The sequence below is a fragment of the Myotis brandtii genome, unplaced genomic scaffold (assembly GCF_000412655.1).
Source record: "Myotis brandtii unplaced genomic scaffold, ASM41265v1 scaffold344, whole genome shotgun sequence".
In the NCBI taxonomy this organism is placed as follows: Eukaryota; Metazoa; Chordata; class Mammalia; order Chiroptera; family Vespertilionidae; genus Myotis; species Myotis brandtii.
The window spans coordinates 7,254,378-7,263,299 of record NW_005363247.1 but is presented as its reverse complement, the minus strand read 5'-3'; the positions used below and the strand labels follow the sequence as shown (position 1 = coordinate 7,263,299).

The window sequence follows — 8,922 nt, the reverse complement described above, 5'->3', positions numbered from 1 at the left end:
CCATATGGGGGGGGGGGGACGCTTCGCGTGCTCGCAAAGGCTGGGACACAGGCGCTCCGCGTACGAGTGAGGAGGGGGACACATTCGTGCCCCGCACTCCCAGGGACTTGGGGACAAGGCGCTTTGGGTTCCCGAGACGCACGAACACCGCGATCCAGGGAGCTACACACCCAGCGCTCTCCCAGGAGCTAGGCACCGGTTACGGGGACAGATTGGTGGAGAAGGGGGGGAGGGGGCTCAAGGACGTAGAGACGTGGAACGAGGTTAAGGGTGGGGGGAGGATATACTGCATCCAGTGTCTTACCCCGCACCGCGTTCCGTACACAACTCGAGTACAGCGAAGGCTCTTGTAGACACACAGACGCTGCAATTGGAGTACAAACCTCACGTTTAAAAAAAAAAAAGTGAGGGACAGAGAAGAGACACTGCCATCTGGGTGCATGGAGAAGCCGTTTATGGACATGTGTGGATGAGGAAGACAGGAGTGGACACATCGCCTAAGGGGAGGTATCTACCATATGTGGACGGGTAACATTTACTCCAAGAGGAGAGCCAGTTGGAGGGAGAGATAACTCACAGAGCATCCTAACAAATAGCTCAGTCCGTATCAAGGAAACACGCTCTAATTAACTGATGTCATAAAACAGGCACAGAGGGACACTCAGATGCAGACTCAGTTATTCAGATGAAAGTGGAAATTTAACATCTGTTGAGCTCCCACTAGTGCCAGGCACTTTAAATGCATACAAGGAAGATGGAGGTAGAGAGCCACAGGAGGTGTGACCCTGGTTCACGGGGACATGTGAACCTGAGCCAAGGGAGACTCATATTCAGAGAGGCCCCCTACATAAACATGCACACAGCGGGAGGTATTCAATTGTGCACTGCTTGGGGAGTGAGTACATGAACTCACAGGACAGTGTACGTGTAAACATCAGGAGAGAGAGAGGTGAGCATGGTCTCAGGAGGGCACTCACAGAATCGAGTGGACACATGGATGTTCACATCAGGGCACATATGTTACCCTCCAGAGAGGCATATAATGAGAAACACTCAGACTTGAGAGGGGAGGGAGGAGTGCATGCAGAGGGACAAAGTTACCTTTACCATGAAATCCCAGGGAAAATGTCTCGTGTATGGCTGAGAGGTCAGTGTACACCCAGCAATAGGAATGCAATGAGAGACAAGAAATACAATACTGCATGTGTTAGTTAGACAGGTGCACCTGCAGGGAAGAGACCAGCACCAGCATGGAGTGTGGAGGCCCATATGGGGGAAGCCAGATAGGCAGGCTGAGGGACAGAGGCAGACAGGAGAGAGAAACTCAGCCCTGCAAGATGGAGATTAGCTTGCCTGTTCCAAGGGGAGGACGTGGGAAGGAATGACAGTGGGAAGAAGGTAGGTCAGGGGATGTAAAGAGAAAAACACAAAGGCCAGAGACAAAGCCAGCAGGAAGAGGCTAACCTCCAGTCAGAAACAGATCCAGGGAGCAAAGAAAGACTGACACACAGGGTAGAGAGGCATCTTTGGGGACAGTAGCTCAACTTTGAGAGAACAACAGGTAAACTGTACAGTCGATTACAGCAAGATTGACAGACATTATACACTTGGCAAGGATGAGGCGCATGAGGAGGCCCATAGGGGAAAGGGATGGAGAGTGAGGTGACAGACAGGCCCTCAATGCTCACTGATATGTATGACCACTGAGGCCCAGGAAGGGGGTGAGAATGTTAATTCTTAATGGTTGAAAAAGTAGGAAGAGACTGGAGAAAAAGAAATGAGGAACCCTTCAGGTGACTGTCACTCTGTTGGTACTATTGCAGCGTCCTTTGGCACATTCAGATAATAGTTGCCAGCATTAGGCTTCAGGCTGAGCTTTTATCAACCAGTAGAAGGATACTTATTTGGTATTTTACACCTTCCACACTTATCAGAAGTAGGGCTCTTGACTTTAAATTGTAGCTGCTGTTTGGAAATATGTTGGCATGTGTTAGGTAATTGGGAAGAAGTTTCTGGTGGTCAAGCCTATTCTCTCTGGGGGGAAAAATGACTTTAATTTCTTACATAAAGCTGCCCCTATTATTCCTGTGTTTGGAAAGGTGCATAATGCTTGACAAGTGGCCTCCAAGTGGCTTTGGCCTGTACAAGATTATTACTATTACTCCTCCTCTTCTAATGACTTTCTAAGAGCCAGAAATTTCAACATGTTAATTTCCTAAATTAAGCATCAGAGAGTTATTTTTATCCAGATTATTTTTGTCCATTGGATTTTGTATTCTAAATTAATCCACTGACTTAAGGTTTCAGGGAGGTAAATTCAGGAATTTTAGGAAACTGTGATTTAGACAAAATACAGTAGTTCTTTAGATATAATTGAGCAAGTATATGAAATTATTAAGGTTCATGAAAACATAATCTTTAATTGGAAAGAAAACAAACAAACCTAATTGACCTTCATTATTTAAGTTTTCTATTTTTAGACAAGAAATGAAGAATGCTAACTTGGGAACCTTTTTAAGTAGGGATTGGGGTGGGGGAGAGAGACATTATGGGTGCAGGAATGGTAGTTACAATTGGAGTAAATATCCCTAAAAGTTGTTTTTCCACTCAGTTTGAATACAGAAATAGTTTCAAATTTATTTTTATATAAAAAATGTTAAATGGAACATTATTTTCATAGTTTGCAGAATAAATTTAGACATACTGATATTGATGTGGATCTATTGCAAAGGTACTTTCTTTTTTTACTATAGATTATTTTGGATGAGGGAACAAGTTGCTATAAAAATAAATAAAATCACAAATTATAACTTTATAGTTATCCTAAATTGATGTCTGTGATTGTGTGGTCTATATAAGTTCTACATTTTTTAAATGAGCATATATTACTGTAATTACATATTTCTCCAAAACTTATCCTAAAACTACATTTAAAATTAAAACCTAAAATTCTAAGATATATCTTAGGTAAATTTTTTCAGTAATGTAGCTGGCTTTATTTTGACATTTGAGTAACTTATTGGTAGTAATATTAATCTTATCAAAATAGTCTAAGAAGATTCTGTCATCATTGAGCCTGTCAATTTTTTTTAATGTTTACCTAAAGCTTCAAATGTGGTGATAAAATAATATTATAATGTTTATCCAACTATTACATAAAAAGTCTTGCGTAGATGCATTTGAGGATGGGGCTTGACCTTCATTCTCTATGTCTGAATATCAGAAAGTAAATGCTTTTAAGAAGGATTCTGTTAACACATTCTCTTGTCAACTCTATTGGTTTAGTTTTCCTGCCTTGATTAGTGTCCTTTAGGAAAATAATTGTGTTTTGAAAGTTTGTACAAATATACTTACATTTAATTTTTGCATGAGGAACTCAATCTCTCTCAGTTGCCAGATACTATTATTTACTATCAAAGCATAAAGTCTTATTTAAACCTCCATAGTAATGTCCTTCATAGTACCTCCCTTTAATGTGTTACTTGATCTATTAAAATCACTGATCTCACAGGTCATGGGGGGTAGGTGATTTCCTCTCCTTAGCCTTTCATTCTACCAGGATAACTTTTCAGCATTTAATTAATTGTGGTTTAAGGCAGAGAAAAGACTCATACCTTATTTTTCCCTTATCTCTTCCTTTTTTCGCTTGTCCTCAATTGTGTGTGTATGTGTGTTGTGTGTTCAATAATCTACCTTATAAATACTACAGAAGACCCTGTTCTCCCAAAGGCACCATTTTAGCATCCAGACCTGCCAGCACAGAGCTGCCACTGTCATCTGACATGTAATTAAGTAAAACAATGAGGCTTGCATTAGCACATTCCTTTTGTTGCACTTTTTAAATGTAGCCAAGTTTAATTTAAATAAGTTAATCTTACCGACTTTTAACTTAGACCTATCTTCAAGCTGAACTTGATCTTAAAATGCTTTTTATCAAGTAAAGTCAAGTTTGTGCCCCATGTTGCAGTATGATTGAAAAGTTTATTCAAATGATCAGGTGCTCAGGGCAAAGGAGAGGCCTCCTCCCAGTGAAAAGCAGTGGCCAAATTGACTAAAAAGATAGACGGGGGATCTTGGCACCAGAGTTGGGAGAAGAAAGAAAGAACATATGTGAAGGATTGGAACGTGTTCAAGAAAAGAATTTAAAAGGAAAGGGGCGTAGAATTCTTGGAATGATTTACAGAAAAGCTCACTGGAGGACAATCACCAGATCTGCCTTTCCATTTGCCTCATTTGCACTGTGAAAGTTGTGCTCAGAGCACGTATTAGGTAATTTGTGATAAAGCCAGCAGAGGGAGGAAAATGAGAATTTCAGCTAAACCAATGCTGGGTCATTTTTAACAATTTGCAGACCACAGTGAAGCTCATACCTGGCACCAGAGTTTAATCACACTTATTTGCCAGTTTGGGCCAAATATATTTGGAGAACTTGAGAAGATGTCCCTAAAATGTGCTTTTTTGGGCATTTATGCATATAAGATGAGCTAAGTTTTAGAATAAAGAAAACAACATGTATATAACCCCACATTTGACTGTCCTGCATACCTTTAACTCCATATGACATTTCTCATGACTTAAGCAAAAATCTAGGAAAATGGGTCTGGAATAGAATACAATAATTTAATGGTCGTGTCTCCATAGCCAAATAGAAGCTGAAATCGATGCATGCATAACTCAGGTTAAATTTACCAGGAAGAATTGCTCTGGGTTTTTTTGCTTTTTCTTTTCTTTTCCTCCCTCCCTCCCTCCCTCCCTTCTAGTTTATTTACCTATCTATAAATATACTTGCTCAATTATATCTAAATTAATTAGGATATGCTCCTTAAAAGATTCATGAATCAAATTACCACCTTGAATAGGTCTCTGCAGTCAGAGCTTTTGGCTACTAGTTTCATAGAGCTAGATTGTTAGACAAATGCCATAGTTTTTTTTCTTTTGGGGGGGATCCTGTATGTTATTGATCTACAGATCATGCTGGGATCTTAAAGGATTTTAGCAGGCAAAGACTAGATGGTGGACCACATTTCCAACAAAGGGAATGGCACAAGCATGGAAAGGACAGCAGCAGAAAAGCTATAACAGGCTTCGAGAATTGTAAGGAAGACCCTGTTCCACTTAATCTGGAGGGAAGGAGGAAAATGTAATTGGATTTAAAGAGGAAAGGCAGATTGGAGCAGGTTAGATTTTATTTTGTCAAGACTGGTGAGGCTGAGTAGAAATTTAAGGTGATTTGAACTATGCTTTCAGATTATTCTGGCCTCAGTGTACATGATGAATATAAGGTAAATCTGGAAGGAAATAGACAAGTTATAAACAAGTATGTGGTTCAGACCAGAGATAATTTTGTTGTAAAGTAGATGCTCGTGATAAATAGAATCTATAGAATTTAACAACAGGTTTTAAAGGAATAGGGTTGAATTGAGATTTCTAGCCATCAGCACTAGCAGGAGTAGGAACCCTTAGTAGAAAAAGGAAAATCAGAAGCATTTGGGAGAGTAGGGTGGGGTTGGAGATAAAAAGATGATGTGTACCATGTTAATGAGCATTCACTCTGTCTTTTGTTTGGTGATTAAGAGACTTAGGTTTGATTAGATGTTTTATATTTGAGAAGTATATTTCGGGGTTTGAGGCTAATCTAGAACAATATTATATTGTTTACATATTTCATATAAACTTACATTTGGATAGAAATTTGAGGGAAAATTGGAATTATTATGTGGAAGAAATTTATGGTTTTAAGCAGGAATTTTTAAAGTGTTGTTTGTATTTTTATGGACTTCCTTTATTCAATAACCTTCTCTATAAATTGCACTTAAAACCATCATAGAACATAGATAATATGAAAGGAAAATTTGATTTTAACATGAAGATGAGACCTGTAGTTTCTGTCCCTGCAGATTATTGAAATGTTAAGTAACTATATAATACACCTGGATGTACATTTCAAGCATCATTTTGAAATGATTTCTAAAGGTTTTGAAAAGGTCAATGTTTTCACTATTTCTACATTAATTCCATTTCTGTTTTAGTGTTTTAATTATCTTCTTTCTTTTTTAATTGACAGTTTCATTGTGAAAAACAAAACAAAAGATCATCATGAGTACATAATGCTTTTGTCATACATACACATTGTCATGGTCTAGTTATGGGTGCTTGATTCATGGTCCATGAATCTTGGCTAGAAGACTTTTTCACTGAACAGTGAGCTTGTTCAAGGGTGAAGCCAGGTTTGTCTTTTCTAATAAGATTCACTAAGATACATTAGAATCTAAATATGCTTACCTGGAAATTTAAGTGTTAGCATATTTTAGAATAACATTTACTTAGTATCATTGCTTTTGTTTTCAATTATTGGAAACCCTTTTGCCTCAGAACCGGAAAACATATCCATGTACTAAAAACTCAGGTGAGTATTTTAAGATGTTTTTTCTTTAATAAAAGATTAAGAGGTAGGAGTCAGAATTATAACTACCAAATATTCATTGATTCATTTAGCAAACATTTATTAATCTTCTGACATGTGCCAGGCATAGAACTAGGCACTGGAGGTGTAAAGATTAATGTTATGGGCAGACCCTGCCATCAAGAAAGTACAGACATATGGGAAAAAAATTCAATAAACTCTTTATTCAAGAGGGACATCTATAAAGAGAATAATTATGTTTGAGAATGTGCCTGAGAAGCAGTGCCTGCTTCTTCACTTCCCATCCTCTCCTCAGCCCACTCCAGTTGGGTTGTCTCCACCACACTCCTGAGACTGCAACTGACTAGATCCCTTGTTACCAAGTCCGATGTCATCTTTCTGTGCCTGTCTTACCCACCCTCAGCAGCATTCCATCCTGTTGTCCAACCTCTCCAGTTAGAAATTATCCTGATTTTCCTCCTGCCTCCTAGCCCAATCTTTCTCACTCTGTTCTGCTGACTAGCCTCTGCTTCACTAGCCCCTGAATCCTAGAAGTTCCAGCTCCCTTTTCTATATTCACTCTCCTTAAGTGAGCTCATCTAGCCCTATGAATTTAAATGCATTTATGTTAATGATTTCCAAATATTATCTCTAACTCTGATCTCCCTCCAACTCCAAGCATTTACTTCCAACACCTCACCTCCTTATTAGAGTTTAATAGGTATCCCAGACTTAGCAGATCCAAACACAATTCTTGATTTTACTCCTCAAACTTACATTTTCCTGAGTGTTCGCATTTTTGTAAGTGGTATTAACTAGTAGTCCTTCATGTGTCTCTTTTTTGACTGATCCATCCGCAAGTCCTGTCAGTCTTCAGTCATCTAAAATCTAACTCCATCATCCCCATCACCAAGCAAATGAAGACCAGCTTCTTAGCCTAATATACGGCCCCTTATATTCAGGCTCCTGCCTTCTCAGACACAGCTCTCATTAAGTTCCTCAGAGCACATTGTACTCCAGTTCTAACCAATTATAACAATGTTGTTTTGTATTTCTGCCCTTTTTCAATGTGCTCTATCAGAAATGTCTTTCCCCCAAACTAGCCCACACTCACATCTGGCTGTTGTCTGCTTGGAAAATTCCTACTCATCTTTCAGATCTCACTCCCCACAACGATTTGACTGCCCCTTTCTTTTCTCATGACACTAAATCACTTCATTGTATTTGCTTGCTTACATATCTGCCTCTTCCTCACCCAATTAAACTTTATTTTTTTAATTTGTGATTGCACACCATCTGATAGTTTGCCTGGCACATAGTATATATACTTGATAAATGTTTCTGGAATCTATATAATAAAGAGCCAGGGTCGTAAGGACCGAAAGCTCGACCATACAAGAAGTCAGTGCTGGGTTGGCGTGGTGACCCAGCACTGATTGGGGCGCTGAGGGCACCCAACCAAGCACTGACTGCCTAGGGAGCTGCGGATCAGGTCCGGAGAGAGGCCTGCAAAGAGAGAGGGGCAGGGGTCTGATCTGTAGCCTCTGTGGCAGCCGTTGATCAGAACTTGTCTCTCTTTCTCTCCCAGCCTGGCCAACAGCCCTGCCTCCATTTCTCTCCAGGCCTCCACAGGGCTGCTGATTAGCCCCACCTTTCTGATCAGGCCCCGTTGATAGGCCCAGAGTCACTGACTGGCATAGAGACTGACCAACCAGAACCAAATCTGGGTGAATGTAAGTAGCCAATGGCTGCCTAGGAGGAGAAGCTTTTGACGCTGACTGGCATAGAAACTGACCAATCAGAACCAAATTGGCCGGCAGAGGAGGGCAGTTGGGGGCGAGATCAGGCCTGCAGGGGAGGGCAGTTAGGGGTGATCAGGCAGGCAGAGGCAGTTAGGGGCAATCAGGCAGGCAGGCAGGTGAGTGGTTAGGAGCCAGCGGTCCCAGATTGTGAGAGAGGTGTCTGACCACAGGGATTGGGCCTAAACTGGCAGTTGGACATCCCCCGAGGTGTCCCCGATTGGAGTGGGTGCAGGCTGAGCAGAGGGACCCCCCCCCTCCGTGCACAAATTTCGTGCACCGGGCCTCTAGTAAAAAATTAAAAAACAAATAAAACCTAACTCCATCAATCATCACCACTCAAATCCCAGGCACCATCATTTCTCTTGAGGACCACTGCCATGGACTTCCAGCTAGTTTCCAAGTTTCCACTCTTCCTCCCATAATTTATTCTCCACGCAGCAACCAGAGTGATCTTTTTAAAACATTAGTGTGATCATGTAGTTTTCTGATTTTTACCTTTCTAACAGTTCCCTTGTAAAATTGCTTTTAATGCTTCATTTTAGCAATTTCTAGTATTTAAAAAATAATCTCCATCTTTGAATCCAAGCTTATTTTATCACTTCTCCTTACATTTCTGCTCTAGAGATTATGATCCCAGGGGATAAATCTTCATTTTCATTTATAGTCAGATTTGACATGTAAGGTTAGTATACAATTACTAGAGGCCCAGTGTACACG

At 40.3% G+C, this 8,922-nt stretch overlaps 1 protein-coding gene across 1 annotated transcript in view; it reads left to right on the top strand.

The window, feature by feature from the left end:
- Positions 1–8,922, top strand: part of ELL2 (elongation factor, RNA polymerase II, 2) — an 84,354-nt gene that overhangs the window by 1,867 nt on the left and 73,565 nt on the right. The window lies entirely within an intron of this gene.